This window comes from Petaurus breviceps, unplaced genomic scaffold (genome assembly GCF_028583685.1).
Source record: "Petaurus breviceps papuanus isolate PSGF00001 unplaced genomic scaffold, PetGlider_PUasm1.0 81, whole genome shotgun sequence".
NCBI classification, from domain to species: domain Eukaryota; kingdom Metazoa; phylum Chordata; class Mammalia; order Diprotodontia; family Petauridae; genus Petaurus; species Petaurus breviceps.
In genome coordinates, this window is record NW_027186546.1 from 9770752 (window position 1) to 9788859 (window position 18108).

The 18108-nt window shown below is 36.3% G+C and overlaps 1 long non-coding RNA gene across 2 annotated transcripts in view; it reads right to left on the reverse strand.

Moving 5' to 3' along the window:
• Positions 1-1317: 1317 nt before the first annotated feature.
• LOC138176145 (uncharacterized) overlaps positions 1318-18108 on the reverse strand; it is a 142520-nt gene continuing 125729 nt past the window's right edge. The window contains exons 2-3 of one of the 2 annotated variants that reach the window (XR_011172168.1): positions 17213-17297; positions 1318-1934 (exon numbers count right to left, since the gene is read on the reverse strand). This is a non-coding gene — a long non-coding RNA (uncharacterized lncRNA). Of the gene's footprint in view, positions 1935-14695; positions 16332-17212; positions 17298-18108 lie in introns of those variants that run through there. The other variant, XR_011172169.1, reaches the window with a different exon arrangement.

Below are 18108 nucleotides of genomic sequence, written 5' to 3' on the forward strand. Positions count from 1 at the left end.
AATGATTATAATAATCTTAATGACATATAGCACTTTATAATCATTAATTATTTAATCTCCAAAACATCTTTGTGAAGTTGGAAGCAGTCATTACTCTTGTTAGTATCACTCATATGATCCTTAGATAGGACAGCTGAATCATATGCAGTATCTATATATCATCAAAATGTCCTGTCTCTTCATGTGACTCAAGAAACATCCTTGGTTCCACAAGTTTGACATTATATGTTAATTTAGGCTTTGAATATCCTGGATATCAAAACAGAAGTAGTTAGTTTTGGACATGGGGATGGGACTAGGGGACCCTGTTATCATGTCCCATTCACATTAAGTCACTGATAGAAATGCATTATATTTAATAATTTTGTTTCGGCACCATAGCTTTATAATATTCTCCCCCTTTTCCCTCTATGCCCAAATGGTTTCTTCTCTGGACTAAACATTCTAAATTATCTTAGCTAATCTTCATATGGAATGGTGTGCACGTGTGTGTGTGTGTGTATGTGTGTGTATCCACTCCATTTTATCAATGTCATTAGTAAAATGTGGTCCCTAGAAATAAGGAGTATAATACTAGTACAGAGCAGGGCAGAATACAACAGGACCATCACCTCTTGATGTTCTATGTCCGAAAATTTAGTTCATTTAGATCTTAGCGTGCTCTTTTCACCTCCACCCTTATCACCTATGGATCTGTATAGCCATTGATTTTGGCTTCTACCAGTGTCCCCCATTCTATTTTCATGAAGAAGAATGAACAATTGCTTAGTATATATTGTAATTGCTGTTATTATTTTCAAGGATTCACTTCATTAGACCATAGGTTTAGAGTTGGGAGGGACCTTAGAGGTCATCTAGTGGTTTATTCTCCATCTTAATAGAGAGGGGGAGCTAAGGTTTAGAGGTGAGCTGACATGGACAAGGTTGCTCAAGTAGTGACAGAATTAGGATCTGGATTCACTGACTCTCACACCTTATACTATCACCCTACTTCTATTTAAACATTTGCATTTGTTTCCTTATTTTATATTGAATATGCTCCTTTAATCTTTAGATTATTTCCTAAAGGCTTTAAAGGATTTTAAAAATTCATTTCTAAACTTTTTGATAATTGCTAAAATTTATTATAATGGAAAAAAAATTCTGAAGAATCTGATACCAAGACCCCAACCCTATTTAATTAGATCTTCTTGAAAGCATTTTTTGTAGTTTACTACCTATTTTTTTTTGTCTAATAGGATAAATTTGGCTTATTTTGGGTTTTATTTAGTTAAATGTTAAGAGAACTACTTTGCATGCTGGACTTCAGAATGATTCAATGAAAATATATTTTATGTCAGCTGGTGCAATGGAAGACATTTGCCTAGTGACAGCACTAGAGGTGAAAATGCTGAGGTATGCCCACGAATTTCTATATTTAGGTAATCATATGCCAATGACAGAAATTTATAAGAATAATGGGGAACCGGGCCAGGTTTTCAAAGTCCTATGAATTTGGTGCAGGAGGAAAACCAATATGAAAGCCAAAATGAAATTCTCTAGGACAAATTTGTTTTCATGTTTGAGAATTTTGGCAATACATCACGAATTTTGGAAACAGATTAAACTTTCCCAAGCTTCAGGAAGGATCCTGAAGATGAGAGGTGCACATTCCGTGTAAAGTAAGGGAAAAACTTCAACTCCTAGAATTTTGATAGTGATTTAGATTTCCCTTAAAAGTAATAACATACTTAATCTGGTAGGTATCTTCTCTGCTGCACCCCCATGCTCTGCCATACTCTTCTGCCATCATGTCCCTTTCTGTGAGGTTTGCTAATATTCCAGTTGTGGAGAGCCGTATTATTGACAATCATCTTCAACTTGTTTTTCTTGGAACTTTACTGTTAATGCCTTCTTTATTCTGCTGCCTCTTCTTCCACACCTCCATTTCAAGGCTTGGAAAAAATGAAAAGTAGATCACCCCATTAAAAGGGCAAGGGCTCCTGATTTAAGGAATCCAAATGACTTATGATATTGTAAAAGTAGAACTGTGTGTTTTAGAGTATATATCCAGTGATATATCCATGAGATGAATTGATTTCTGCCTTGGCTATTTCATCAGCAAAATGAAGATGACACTTCCAGTTTATTCCGTGTGTGTGTGTGTGTGTGTGTGTGTGTGTGTGTGTGTGTGTGTAAGTTCCTTTAAGGATACTCACTCTCCCAGATTGACAGATTGGCAGCTGGCTCATCACTGTTTTTCTCAAGAGGAATGTTTGGAAGTCACTGATTCTATTAAAGTTCATATTTTCCATGTAGGAATATTCTCAGATTTAGATAAGCTATCAATGGGTTCAAACCTTTTTCCCTTTGATATATCATATTCCAACATTTTCTTTTTTTTTATAATTCTTGATGAGTAGTCCTTTGCTATTCAAATTGGAATTCCTTTTTAAGTGAGTGGTTTCTTCCTGGCAATTATTAAAACTTTTTATTTGATAGAATGTTAATAGCAATAAAAACAATTCCTTTACTAACCAAATCAAGTTTTGCAAAATTAAAAGTATTATATGAAAATGTTATTTTTTACTAAAATTAATTCTGAGTGTTATGCTATTTTAAAAGGTTCTATCTTTCCTTAATGCACTTTCCCAAAATCACACAGAATATAGAATCTATGACTTAAAAAGCCATCTAGTCCAACATATATGTGAATAAGAATTCTTTCTACACCATACTGCTTGAATTCTTCAATAATGGGGAACCCACTGAATCCCAAGGCATTTTACTCCAGTTTTGGGTAGATCTAATTATAGGAAGTTTTAAGCTTCAAACTCTGGAGATTGGTGACTACATTTATACATGAGTTAAATTTAGAGTTCCTCTATGACTGTGATTATGTCAAGTTAGATTTTTACCTCTAATGCCAATAATTTCAAAGAAATTTTATTGAAAAATTTCCTGAAATATATTTATACTCTTTGCTTCATCATAGTATTTTGGAAGACACTCTCAGATTGCTTCACATAGCTCATTCTTTTCTTTTTTTTTCTTTTATATTTTAATTAACAAGCCTTTATTTTCTGTTGCTACCTATTTCCCCCACTCACTGATTGGAAATGCTGCCCACCCCTAATCCTTGTAAAAAATATCTATAGTCAAGCAAAACAAATTCCCACATATTGGCCTGTAAAAATGTGTCCCATTTTGAGGGTCATGAGGTAGACAGTAATTTTTTTTAATCCCTGGTCTTCTGAAATTGTAATTTATCATTGCATTGATCTGATTTTTTATGTCTTTCAAATTTATAATTATTATATAAGTTGTTTCCCTGGTTCTGCTCACTTCACTCTGCATCAGTTCATATAAATCTTCCCAGGTTTATCTGAAATCATCCCTTTTGTCATTTCTTACATTGCAGTAATTTTCTATTACATTTATACAACATAATCTGTTCATTGATTACCCCTTTGATGGGTACCCTTTAATTTCTAATTATTTGTCACCACAAAAAAAGCTAATGTAAATATTTTTGAACATATGGGTACTTCTCTTCTTTCTTTGTTCTCTTTGTGACATAGGCACAGTAGTGGAATTACTAAGTCAAAAGTTATGCACAATTAAGTAACTTTTCAAGCATAATTCCAAACTGCTTCCCAGAATGACTAGACCAATTCACAGCTCCATTAAATGTGCATTAATCTGCTTGTCCTTCAACATTTGTCATTTTCTTTTTTTTTTGTCAACTTTCACCTTCAATCTTAAAGATCATATCCTTTAAGTTATAGAAGCCTTAATTGCCCTTTTAATGTTTGTCTTTAATTTTGCTCTAATATTTCTTGTTGTGACTCTGTATTTTTATTTTCTCTATTTACTGTTTTCTTTCAGTGACCAGTATTTTAATAGTATTTTTACTTTCTATTATAAATCATTAATCCTCTTGAATATATTTTCAAAATATTTTTATTGAAAAATTCCTTTCCTTCTTATATAATATTTTAATTATTTTAATGTTTCTCAATTCGTTCAATGATTATTTGACATAACAAACCTTATTAAGTGTACACAATGTGTAAGAAACTATTCTGGGCACTGGGGATACTAAAGCAAAATGAAATAGCTCCTGCCTTCAAGGGACTTGTTTTCTACTCTAGTGGAGTTGAAGCATGTATATAGGTAAATAAATACAAATTATGTTAACCACTCTGGGAGTTCCTGTGATAGCACCTTTCTTTTTTTGAGGGGGGTGGAGTGGCTAGTTGTTATTGAAGTGTTGAAGTATTCTGTTCATCTAGAAATTTCTTCTCACTTTAATCTTGTTGGATTTAGTTTTTTTTTTTTAATTTATGGAATAAAACAAGCATTTCTTGTTGAAAGATGATTATACATGGAACTGCAGATCTACTATATACAACTTCATATTCCTTTCAAATATACAACAAAATAGTGTTAATTTCTTATTCATTTTTTTGTATTTAGCTTATTTACTGTACTTAATTATTGTATTAAGAATTAGTTTCCTCAATCTGTACACAATTACAGATGCAATGTATGTGTGATGACAAACTTTGATAGACTGGACTCTTCTCAGCAATGCAGGGTTATAAGTCAACCCCGAAAGACTCATGATGGAGAGAGATGTCTACATTCAGAGAAAGAACTAGAAAGAACAGAGTTTGAATGCAGATTGAAGCAAACTACCTGCTCTATTTCTTTTTCTTGTTTGGTTTTGTTTCCTCTTTCCCATTGTTCATTTCATCCATTACAATCCTTCTTTATAACCTGACTAATGTCTAATGTGAAAGTATTTGCAGATCCTGTACTTGATTGCATGCCCCAATGGTGGGGAGTCCGGGGGGGGGAGGAGAGTGTGGGGGGGAGAAAATTTGAAACTCAAAATTTCAAATTTCCTTATTTATATTTATTATTATTGTTATTTTTGCCTACTTCATGTACTTTTTGCTGTTTGAGGTGGTGAAGAGGTGGATTTAGACAGGCCCACTTACCCAGCCATTTGCTTAAAGCCAATCTCTCCCTCTTCTCAAGCTTTTTCTTAATCCCCACTCAATGGACAGAAAACTGGACCTAAGTCAGGAAGACCAGAGTTCAGATTCTGCCTCCAACATTAGCTGTGTGATGCTACACAAGTCACTTAACCTCTATCTCCCTAATTTTCCTCATCTTTAAAATGGAGATAATAGCACTTCCCAGGGTATAAAATCATAATATTTTTAAAGCACTTTTCAATTCATAAAGTACTATATAAATGCTATTATTATTACTATCATTATTTATTAGGTTTGTACTTTCTGTCTTAGCTTCCCTCTGTTTTTGATGTCATTGTTCAATTTTCTCTTCATCTGTTTCTGTAAGTAATCCTTTACTCAAATATCAATATATACTTACAAACCAATAGCAAGAGCTTTTCAAGAAAAAATATCAACCAGAGAGCTATTCTTGAAAGCACATAAATTTAGTTTATTTATCTTAAGGTATAAGCTAGTCCTGATGATCATAGAAAAGAAAAAAGAAACACCTTTTTGTCCTAATGTGCTCTTCCAGCCCTGAGCTAAGAAAAATTAGAAATATAATTAACTAGCAGCATATGGAAACTCTTGTTTAATAAGGAGTGAAAGTGGGAAAGGAGGACAGCAATCAGGAGAAGCCTTACTTACATATATCAGGGACTCTCTTTTGCCCTCCTTGCCTTAGAATACACCTTTTTCATTGCTGTTCTGTTGTTTCAGGCATGTCCAACTCTTTGTGACCCCATTTGGGATTTTCTTTGCAAAGATGCTGGAGTAGTTTACTATTTCCTTCTCCAGCTCATTTTACAGATGAGAAACTGAGGCAATCAGGAAAAAGTTACTTGTCCAGGGTCACACAGCTAATATGTATGTAGTAGCTAGTACACTTAGGCTGGATTTGAACTTAGACCTTCCTGAGTTTAGGTCCATCATTCTATCCACTGCTTCCCCCAGCTGCACCAAAGCACATTTCTAGACTACACTTTAGAGTACACTAAGATCCAGGGAGATACAAAAGTTCAGAGTCATTGTGGCTTTGCACAGTGCGACAAGATTCAGTAGTTCTCTCCCACTGTGTTTGTATGGACAATATCCACAAAGTAGATTATGATGACACCAGGACAGTAGGTGAAATTTTCATGGGTGTTCATGCACTATTTCTTTCTTTTGACAATGAAATTAAGAGGAAAGGAAGGCAATAGGAAAATACTTTTATTAGTCTGTGGGTGTTTTAGAGCCCTGGTTTGTTTTATAGTCCTGGTTGTTCAGCATAGATTGAGATAGGTTGGGAACTAATCTTTACGAATTATCTCTGTTTCTGATTTTATTAGACCTAAGCTTTTGCAGGTAATAATTGTATCTTACCTAAACTTTGTACCGTATCAAGAAATTTGTGTTTTCCAGTATGGTAAGGGAGATTTTATCTACTATTTCCATTCCATATTCTTTTTTTTTTCAGAGAGGATAAGTAGACTAGCCAAGAGGGTGAAAGGGGAGAACATGGTATAGTCAGCTGTCTCCTACAACTACTTTACAAAGACACATAAAGATACTGACTAGACTGAGTTCTACTCAGGAAATTCAGAGATGATGGGGTGATCAGGAATAGCCAAAAGTAGAATATATTTCCACTGTTTGTGTGTATTTAATAGTGTATCCCAGAATCTTCTCTAGTCTCCTCTGCCTGTCACTATTAAAAAAAAAAAAACGAGTTAACTTTCATCAGGGCAGCTAGGTGGTGCTGTGAATAGAGCACTGGCCTTGGAGTCAGGAGGACCTGAGTTCAAATGTGGCCTCAAACACTTAACACAAAACTAGCCATGTGACCTTGAGTAAGTCACTTAACCCCAATTGCCCTACCTTCCCCTCTCCAAAAAGCAAAAAAAAACCCAATCCCTTTCCTCACAGTATGTTTTTAGACTTGATTAGATAGCTAATTTATCTCTAAAATTCTTTTTTTTTTTTTTTAAGCAATCGGGGTTAAGTAACTTGCTCAAGGTTACACGGCCAGTTATTTCTGGGTGTGGTGCTGAGTGTCTCAGCCCAGGATTCGATCTCCAGGTCATCCCAACACTGGAGCCGGTGCTCTTACTCGATGAGCCACCTGGCCGCCCCTAAGCAATTGGGGTTAAGTAACTTGCTCAAGGTTACACGGCCAGGTGTTTCTGGGTGGGTGCTAAGTGTCTGAGCCCAGGATTCGATCTCCAGGTCAATCCTGACACTGGAGCCAGTGCTCTTACTCGCTGAGCTACCTGGCCGCCCCTATCTCTAAAATTCTTAACAGCCTTATAGATGAAGGACCTGTGGAACTAGAAAATACTATTATGATTATCTTTTACAAATATTATCCCCTGGTAATATAGAGGTAACCCTGTATTTCAACAATTGTGCCAGAGCTGTACAGGCCCTGGCAATTCCCATCAAACTGAAGTGGCCTCAAATATAGGCCTAGAGGGGAGTTGGATGTCTGTTGTTATAGAACTAACCTCCCTAAATCCAGAGAGGCTTATCATCCCCTAATCTAGTGTCAGGGATAATTCATTTTTTATTTACAGCAGATCAAAGAAAGGCATTGCTACACAAATGACTAGAGAGCTGACCTCACAGCCAGGGAGCCCTGGGTTCAAGTTTCACCTCTGATATGTTGCCCATATGATCCTGGGCAAAACCATTCATTGATCTAGGAAACTACAAGTTATAAAAGAAGTTTCCTTACTGAAAACACAGGTTCAGTCCTTATCCTTTTTCAACTCACAAGGACTTCCTATAAAGACTTGTAGGGGTGGTAATCTATGTTGAACGGCATACCCACAGCAATGAAATGACATCTGTAAAGGAATTAAGAGGATTTTATGGATCTGGTTTTCTGATTCACACACTAAGTTACCATGTGTTGAAGGCTAAGATTGTCACCTGAGTGTCCACTGAGGCTTTCAAATAGAAACCTGTTTATCAAATGCATATACAGAGGGCAAGATAATTTCTGTCCTTCCATGGCATCTCTTTAGAAATACTTCTCATTCTGTCTCTGCTCTTCAGACACAAAATTGTAAAGATAGTGAAAAACAAATTATTTTAGTGTTCTCCCATCCTTTGAATGATCCAGTTAATTGATTGTTTTTTCTTTTTATTGATTTCTTTATAATTTGTAGAATAAAACAAGCATTTTTATAACAGTATAATTTTAAAATGTACATGAAACTGCAAACCTATTATATATAATTTGCTATTCCTTTAAAATAGGTAATAAAGTTATCATGTAAATTTTTTTCTTTTTTTTTTTCCTTCCCTTCCTAACCCCTCTCCATAGAGAAGGCTACAAGTAGACTCAAATGTGCAATCATTCTATACATACTTCTATTTATCAATTCTTTCTCTGGATTCAGATAGCATCTTCCTTTATATGTCCTTTGTAGTTAATTTGAGCATTTATAATAGTCAAAATGCCTTATTCACTTGAAGTTGTTTTTAAAACAATATTGTTTTTGCTGTATTCAATGTTCTCTTGGTTCTGCTCATTTCACTCTTCATTGTTTTGTGCAATTCTCTCCATGTTTTTCTAAGATCATCAAGTTCATCATTTCTGATAGCAGAGTAGTATTCCATCACAGTCATATACCACAGCTTGTTCAGAAATTCCCCAGTTGCCAGGCATCCCTGTAATTTCCAGTTCATGTTGGTTCTTTTTCTTTTTCCCAGGCATCTTTGGAAATTAACCTAGTAGTTTTATTGCTGTTTCAAAGGGTCAGTTTTATAATTCTTTGGGCATAATTCCAGATTGCTCTCCAAATGGTTTGATCAGTTCACAGTTCTACCAACAACAAATTAGTATCCCAGTTTTTTCACATCCCCCTCCAACCTTTTTTGCTTTCCCCTTCAATCATTTTAGCCAATCTGGTAGGTGTTAAATGATATCTTAAGACTGTTTTAATTTTCATTTCTCTAATCAATAATGATTTAGGACAGGGGAGGCCAGGTGGCTCAGCGAGTAAGACCACCGGCTCCAGTGTTGAGAAGACCTGGAGATCGAATCTCGGGCTCAGACACTTATTAGCACCCACCCAGAAACACCTGGCCATGTAACCTTGAGCAAGTTACTTAACCCCAATTGCTTAGGGGCGGCCAGGTGTCTCAGCAAGTAAGAGCACTGGCTCCAGTGTTGGGATGACCTGGATTAAATCTGGGCTCAGATACTCAGCACCACACCCAGAAATAATAACTGGCCATGTAACCTTGAGCAAGTTACTTAACCCTGATTGCTTTAAAAAAAAATAATGATTTAGGACATTTTTTTCATGTGACTATAAAATTGTTTTTATTTTTTTGAGGGGGAAGGCAGGGCAATTGGGATAAGTGACTTGCCTAAGGTCACACGCCTGGTTTTTTGTGTTAAGTGTCTGAGGCTGCATTTGAACTCAGGTCCTCCTGACTCCAGGGCAGGTGCTCTATTTACTGTGCCACCTAGCTGCCCCTGTTTTTATTTCTTTATCCAAAAACTGTCTGGTCTTATCCTTTGACCATTTATCATTTGGGGAATGACTCATATTCTTAGAAATTTTAAAGTTCTTTGTACATTTGAGATATAAGAACTTTATATAAGAAATTCCCCTTCCCTCCCCATTTTATGCTTTCCTTCTGATCTTGGCAACATTTGTTTTATTTTTACAAAATCTTTTTAGTTGAAGTAATTGAAATTATTCATTTTACACCTCACCCTGCTGTCTATCTCCTGGCCATAAATTGTTTACCTATCCATAAGTCTGGTAAGTAATATGTTTCATGTTCTTCAAATTTTCTTGTAATATCTCTTTTTATTTCTAGGTCATATATTCATCTTGACCTTGTCTTGGTAAATGGCATAAGGTAGTATGTGCCCAGTTTCTGCCATACTGCTTTCAAGTTTCCCCAATGATATATTTTTTAACCAAATAATGAATTCTTATACCCAAATCTTAAGTCTTTATGCTTGTCAAATGCATGGTTACATTTATTTGCTGTTGTAATTTGTATGTTTAATCTGTTCCATTGATCTACTTTTCTATTTCTTAGCCAGTACCAGATAGTTTTGATAGTAATTGCTCCATAATATAGTTTAAAATCTAGTACAGCTAAACCTCTTCCTTTATATTTTTCATTAGTTCCTTTGATATTCTTGACTTTTTGGTCTTCCAGATGAATTTTGTTATTTTTTTTTCTAATTGAGCAAAATAATTTTTTTGTCATTTAGTGGGGATGACATTGAATATATAAATTAGTTTAGGTAAAATGGTCATTTCTGCAGTTATTTAAATAACTGATATTTTAAATACCAATTTTATTAAATTTCTGTTTTATTTCTATGCAACTTTATTAAAATATATTTCAGTGAACAAAATATTCATTTTCTGTGCCTCTCATCTCTGGAAATAAAAAATAAAAAGAAGACCAAAACCCTTGAGACAAATTTTATATTCAAGCAAAACAAATTCACACATTTGCCATGTCCCAGATAGATATATGTCTCATTCTGCCTCTTGAATCTGTCACCTCTCTATTGGGAGGTAGGAAGCATGTTTCTTTACTCCACTGGAATTATGGGAGGTCATTGGATTGATCAAAGTTCTTAAGTCTTTCTAAGTTATCCTTACAATGTTGTTATTGTATTGTAGCTTATATAAGCTCCAAGGATTCTTATCCCAACTCCCATTTCCACTGATGAGTTCTAGAGATAACCCTGAGGGATAAGGGATATTTCTGTAATGCCATTGGCTCAAGTCCCTACTGTTGTGCTTCCACTCCTCCCCAAGACTATCAGCTGAAAATAATTTAGTTAGCTAGCCTCAAGCAGCTTTTAGAAAGGGTTATTGACTAAGGTAGTATAATATGAATTATTGTACAAAACATTTTCCCAAACATTTGTGACACTTTCCCACAAGTACAAGAATACAGAGGAAAGTGTGCTCAAGGCTAGAGAGCACACACGGCAAAGGGGTAAGCTCACATTTCCTGGTTGCTGGAAGTTCTTTTTTTTCCTAATGGGGGTTGCTTAGAAACTTCCCTTTAGTGTTGGTTTGGTTTATTTGGTGGGCTCCTTCTAAGGCCATTAGCCATCAGTAGTTTTAGCTTCCAATGATTCAGACATTGTCGCCAGATGATCTTGTACTTTTGTTTAAAACACCAGTGGGAAGATGGGACTTGTTGATGTTTTGGGAGTATAATGCTAGGATTCTGCTGGAAAGATGGGAGATTTGGCATTCTCCTGACCTTCTGAAGCTGGTAGGATCTTCTTCTGGTCAAAGGGGAGGGGCACTAACTAGCCAAAACCAAGGGCTATCCTTACCCATCCCCTGATGATTCTTCCTCTTTATTATGCTAGCTTCATTAAGCTACTCATTCCACTATTCTAACTAGCTGGATGCTTTTTTTTTTTTAAGCAATCGGTGTTAAGTATCTTGCTCAAGGTTACACGGCCAGTTATTTCTGGGTGTGGTGCTGAGTGTCTGAGCCCAGGATTTGATCTCCAGGTCATCCCAATGCTGGAGCTGGTGCTCTTACTGGCTGAGCCACCTGGCCACCCCTAAGCAATTGGGGTTAAGTAACTTGCTCAAGGTTACACGGCCAGGTGTTTCTGGGTGGGTGCTAAGTGTCTGAGCCCGGGATTCAATCTCTAGGTCATCCTGACACTGGAGCCGGTGCTCTTACTCGCTGTGCTACCTGGCTGCCCCTTGCTTGATGCTTTTTTATAGAACTCAGAGGGTATAGAACTCAGACCTCTTGTCTGGAGTCATTTCACTTCATCACATGACTTTCAAAGACTGCACTTAGTCTAAGGTCTTTTGCTTGATCAAGTTGTGTTTTCGCCTAGTTAAGGGTATCTTAGGTGAGGTGGTTTTTACCCTACCCTTACAGTATGAATTATTCTCCTTGTTTCGCTCACTTTTCTGGGCATCAATTCATGCAAATCTTCCAATGTTTCTCTGAAACTGGCCCTTTTATAATTTCTCACATGCAATAATATTACATCACATTCATTTACCATAATTTTTTCAGATCTTCCCCAATTGCTCAGAACCCTCATAGTTTCCTGATTTTGTCACCACACAAAGAGCTGCTATAAAGATTTTTATACTTATGGAGACTTTTCCTCTTTCTTTGATCCCTTTAGGGTCTTAGTTTCTATATTATGGATGTTCACTGATGGGAATGGGGAAAGATTGCTATTAAATACCTTGAGTTGCTTCTAGATGTGCTTACAGAGAGAGGGGAAAAAAAGCCAAAGACATTAATTCTGTTGGCAAATGGAGCCTTTTCTCTTCTTTTGTCCTCCTTGTATTGCAGCATTGCCCTGGGAGGGCATTTTTTTTTTTTGCATTGGCCAACACATGCACTCTGCCTATCACTAGAGACCATTTGGCAGTTAATGACGCTTTCTTTCTGCATTTTTCAGACAAACAAAAACACAATTGGGGAAGCTAGAGAAAATTGGTCTTGCAATTTCTACAATATTGACTGTCTCCCCAGCAGAGGCCTAAGTCCACCCTAAGGTTTATATAGGCTTTTATGATATATTTTGCTAAGATGTAAGGTGTTTTCAATTGGAATTCTGTTTCACTGTTGTCTAAGGCTAAATGGCTTTATAATATCACAGAGTTATACATTAACAACTGAAAACACTTAAGAGAGGGTGGGGTACACAATGCTCCAGTGAAGAGAATATAATTTATTAGGGAAGAGCTCTAAGTGCCAACTGTAGAGGCGTCTTTCAATTCTGCTCCCAAATTAGCTAAGGATTGCAGACCTAATTCATTTAACTAATTAATGGATTTAATCTAATTCTTGTAATTTTTAAATTTTGTTTCAGGAACCCAGGGACCTTTGGGCAATATACATGTTTTAAATCAATCATATACTTAGAATAAATTTGACATCATTAACTAGCCTTTCTGTGGTTTTCACTATACATTTGCTACCATCTCTGTAAAGTACAAACCGCTGTGGTAAGCAAACTGTTCTCCTAAAAGTATGATTGCCATAAAAGCAATGAGGTCATTGAATCCTAGGGCAAATGTAGAAGTCCAAATTTCTTTTGCTTTTCACATCATCTGAAAGTGGTTCAACTTCATGGTCATAAATTTTGTACAACATCCATAAATCTTGCATCCATAAATCTTCTCATTGGCCCATGGCCAGGGAAAATTGGAAGCAAGGTTTTATTGCCAAAGCCATCATGCTATGAGTTCAAGAGTACCAAATTTCCCTTTCCATGTTTAAAACTTGGGAACCTGTCATCAGTTCCTGCTTTGTAGACTCTAATACTCATCTCCAGTGATATATTGAAGATACAATCCTAGAAAGCTATACAGTAAGCCAGGCAATAATTGGAGTTGGACAACCTCCACAAAAAGGATAGGCAGAATCCTTAGATGCCAAACCCGGAAGCAAAGTTTTTAGGTCATTGGTCTCACTGTTCCTGACTCATCCTGAAAAAAAATGTTGAGAGTTCAAGCACTTCCACATCCATTTATGTGAAGGTGGGTGGGAGATGGGAATACTATTTGCTTCTCTTTCTTTCTTCCTCCTTTTCATGTATTAGCCCTCCCACTTTCCTTCCTCTTGCCTTGGAGAAAGGGTCAATGAAACAAAAGTTTCTCTAGTGAGTTTTTCTACTACTCAGAGGTCATCGATCTCTTCCAATGTTGGGGTCTGGTACAGGCCAAACCAGGGACTACAGTGAGAGCTCTCCATGGTTCAGACTAAAATACAGGCAGGATAACTTGATCAGAACTGGGGAGCAGTATTTTTGTCTTTGTGATTAAAGAGTCAGAAGCAAGGGGTCAGTTATTTGTAGCCAAAGGGTCAGTTTTCAGAGCAGGTAGTGTGAGATGGCCTATTGTAGATTAGCATTGCATTTGAAGTCAAAAGACCTGGATTCAAATTACAATTCTGCTTCTTACTACTTATATGACTGTGGGCAAACCAACTATCTTTGTGAATCCTCATCTTTTTTAGCTATAAAATAAGTGTAATGGAATAATCTCTCAGCTCTATTCTAGCTCTGAAGTTTAGAAGTTATACTATAAAAGATTCTATAAACAAAGAAGAACTATAGGAAAGGGGCATGTTGGAGACCCAGAAGTACATTTCAGCAATGTGGCCCTCTGGGCAAAGCTGGCAAAAGGGGTGATTTTAATTTTTCAAACTGGTTTGAACTTCAATGGAGAGGTATGTTTCTAATTCACTTCACTAAACTCTGATCCTGCCATTGGAATTTTTGAGCCCTGGTGCACCAAGCTAATACCAAAATTTGTGAAGGAACTTCAGCTGTGGACAGCTCCCTGCTATTGCTAGCATTCCCAGCATGAGAAATGACTGTTTGCCAGGCTGAGTACTGGGAGTAGACTGAATTAAAATTAGAATAATACCCCCCTCATTCTATTCTCCCTGCCCACAAGTCACCGAGGAAATAAATGCTCTATCGTCCTACCTAGTCAAAACTTGATGATAACCAAATAAACAGAGCACAGTGCCTTGAACAGAGTAGGCACTCCATAAATCTCTGTTGGTTGATGTTTTTACTCTAGCCAGCTGCTTTGTCCTGCTGTGAGTGCAAAGTTTTGAACTAAAGCACAAATGTTAATTAAGACAATATAAACCATCACCAAGATAAACATGACAAAAGCACAAATAAATACACGAGTACAAAAGAATACACACACACACACACACAATTTTAATGCTTCAGAGATCTGTGATTTGATTAGTATGGGTATTCTTTACCACAATTCATATCACATTCAATACCTTAGGAAACAGGTTTCTTAAGTTGTTTCGACTAATAATAGTAATAACAACCCAGTGGCCAGCCTTCTGGCTATGAGTCTTTCTGACTGGTACATGACGAGTATATAAAGCCACACTTTAATCTTGGTAAAACCTGACAACTTGCATTCCACTGGCAAAATCCTCATGAAACCAGGGTCATCTCCATGCTAGAATGAAATTTCGGAATAGGACCACATTATGTCTATATAATTGAGTGTATGCCTCAGCATGTATGTTATGGCCCAAATGCATAAAGCAGCCTTTTTGTAGATCTGGGCAACTCTGTGTAAATAGTTGGAGTAGTCTTGCTGAGATGCGGAAACTCATTAGAGCCTTTTCAAAACTAACTAGAAAGTCAACATACTCTATAGGAGGTCTGTTGATATTTCAAAGGTGACCAATGCCTGGCATAATAAGCATAATTAACAATACCCTGAAGCCCATTGGGGGTACCTGGGAGAGTTCAGGTTTGGCTATGTTAGGAAGGCAGAGAAAAGCAAAATTAACTACTACAAGGATGGCCGTTTGCTCATCCTACTTAAATGTAATGAGAATCAACAAGGCTGATTATTTTGAATGATATTAAATCATAATACTCTATACAACTTGTTTGTGTATTGTCTCCCTCATTAGAATGGGAGCTCCTTAAGTGTGGGGACAGTCTTTTGACTTTCTTTGTATCTCCAGCATTTTATACGGTGCCTGGCACTTAATGTTTAGTGACTGACTGACTAGTATCATAGTTTTATGACTGTATGGGTCATCTAGTCTAAACCCCTCATTTTAGGAAAAAGTAAAATGAGCCCCAGAGAGATTAAGTGATTTGGCTGAGATCACATAGTTAATAAAACTACAGAGTGAAAATTCAAATCCAGGTCATGATGCTTGTAGAGTCAGCTTTGGAAGGAACATTCAAAGGCTGTCTAGTTCAACTGCCTTATTTTACAGATTAGAAAACTGAGGCCTAAGGAGGCCTAGTGATTTACCCAAGTCCAGTTTAGAAGTATCAGATGGGATATGAACCCAGGGCCTCTGAAACCAAAATTGACACTCTTTTCACTCTACCATGCTTTGTTCTGAATCTTTTTCTGCATTTAAAGAGGGTCTTTTGCCTCATTGGCAGATATTCTCTAATTGTCCAATCTCTGCTCATAGGCCATAGCCATTTATAATATAATTTATATAAATACAAATATATAAATATCTTATGTGTATATACTTATATATACACATACAAAGGCATGCATATACATGTTTGTTTACACATAATTCATCTGTTTTGGAAATTCCTGTTGAAATTTTCTTCACAGATAACTGAATTGATAACTTGTCTGTAATTTATAGTTGAAAAGAATTGAGAGAGTTGACATATGTCAGAGGTAGGGTCTAGTCCAGGTCTTCCAGACTCCAAGGCTGCTTTCTAATTCACCAGGTCATAAAATCTTTTATACACCAATGTCTTATAAAAATACATATACACACATAGCATAGACCTGTATGCTACGTATGTGACTCAAACATCTCCTGTATTGAGGGAGAAATGAAAATATCATAAGATGATTTAGAACTAGAAAAGTCTTTAGAGGTCATATAATCTGATCTAGTCTACATTTTAAATATAAAAATTTAAGGCTTTGTGTGGTTAATTGACTTGTTCAGAGTAGTATAAAGAGGATGAAGATTTGAACCGACATCTTCTGATTCCAGCAATCATTGATAATCTGTTAATTTTGCAAATAGAAAATGTACATTTCCTGTATCACTAGAAGTTTTCCAAACTTTTTGTTGTACAATTACTAGGGATATATTACACACAAGTGTGTCATAGCTGAAGAATAATAACAATAATAAATTTAAAATAGCTCTTAAAATCTGAAGTACTGAAGAACAGTCAGCAAGTTCTTTATTATTTTTTCAGTTTTTGCAGGCCCCTGTGCAGCCTGGCCCCACCTGGGATCAGGAACAGGCCAGGAATTTGGGGGTACCTGGGAGTCATCCAAGATACCTGCTGATATATTGCAGTGCACTGTTTCCTAAACCTCAGTTCCATAAGTACCAGCCAACTAGTGGCAAGTGGAGGGGTGGCGTGGGCACAGTTTGTTTTTAATAATGAGATTGGCAGTGAGTCAATCAAAACAGGGTCAGAAAGGGCCAGAGGCAAAAGGACAAGTTGGAGAGCCAGGTAACAATGGGATCCAGGAGCAGAGAGGAAAATCAATGTTTGTGGGCCAAAGGAGTAAATCAGTAAGACAGGATAAAACAATCAAATAAAGTAACTAACTAAACCAACAACAGATTAAGAGGGGTCTGGAGTCATTGCAAGTAGACTACAGCAGGGTTTTTTATTCAGTCAGTTGAAAGCTCAGGCTTTTTCAACTAGGACTCTATGACTTAGTCACACTTACCTAATCTCCTCCATTGGTTGGTTAGTTTCCTTAGTCTTCTGAGGGACAGATGGTTCTGTTAGGGCCAGTCCTGGATGATGCTTGGCTTTCAAAGAAAAACATTTATTTAATGAAGAGATTCTGATTTGATTTCAATTATTAATGACTTTATTTTTTAAAAATGCTTTTGGATTTGACATGCATGTTTTAATCTTAAGAAATTTGTATTTCATGCCAGGGATCCATATGCTGATACTCCTAATCAATTTGTAAGATCTTATTTAAATAATTAGCTTTGGAACTAGAAGCATAAACAAAGCTATTATTCATAAATTTGCCAATTACCTTTCCATTGCCGTGGACATTATTCCACTCAATTAGATACTGAAGTATCCTAACTAAAGGTGGGCAAAATCTTGTGTCTGTCAATACCTATCAGTAATCTGAAAATAAGTAAATGTATTATCTATGCATTTATATGTCTGGTCTTAATGTAAAGATTTGTTTGACTTTATTGTTACATACATCAAATGTATTAGGAAAAAAAAAACTACTACCAAACCAACGATTAGTTTTAGGAACAAAAAGATTCCTAAGTAATATATTTAACTTATTATTTAGCTTAAAAACCATAACAATTTGTTATGAAACCAATTTCTAATGGAGATAGAAAAGTAGAACCTTCTGGTTGAGGGCAGATAGATCAACATGGGCATCTATTGACTAACAATAGGAAACCTGGGTTCTAGCTCTGATTAGCACCATCTTACTATGTTACCTTGGGTAAGTTACTGTCCTTTGTTTCTCAGTTTCCATGTCTTTAAAAGGAGAATTATAATAACTGCCACATCTCTTGAGAGATAGCATAGTTTAAAAGCACACCAGGCTTAGAGAAAGAGCCTGGGGTTTTAATCTTG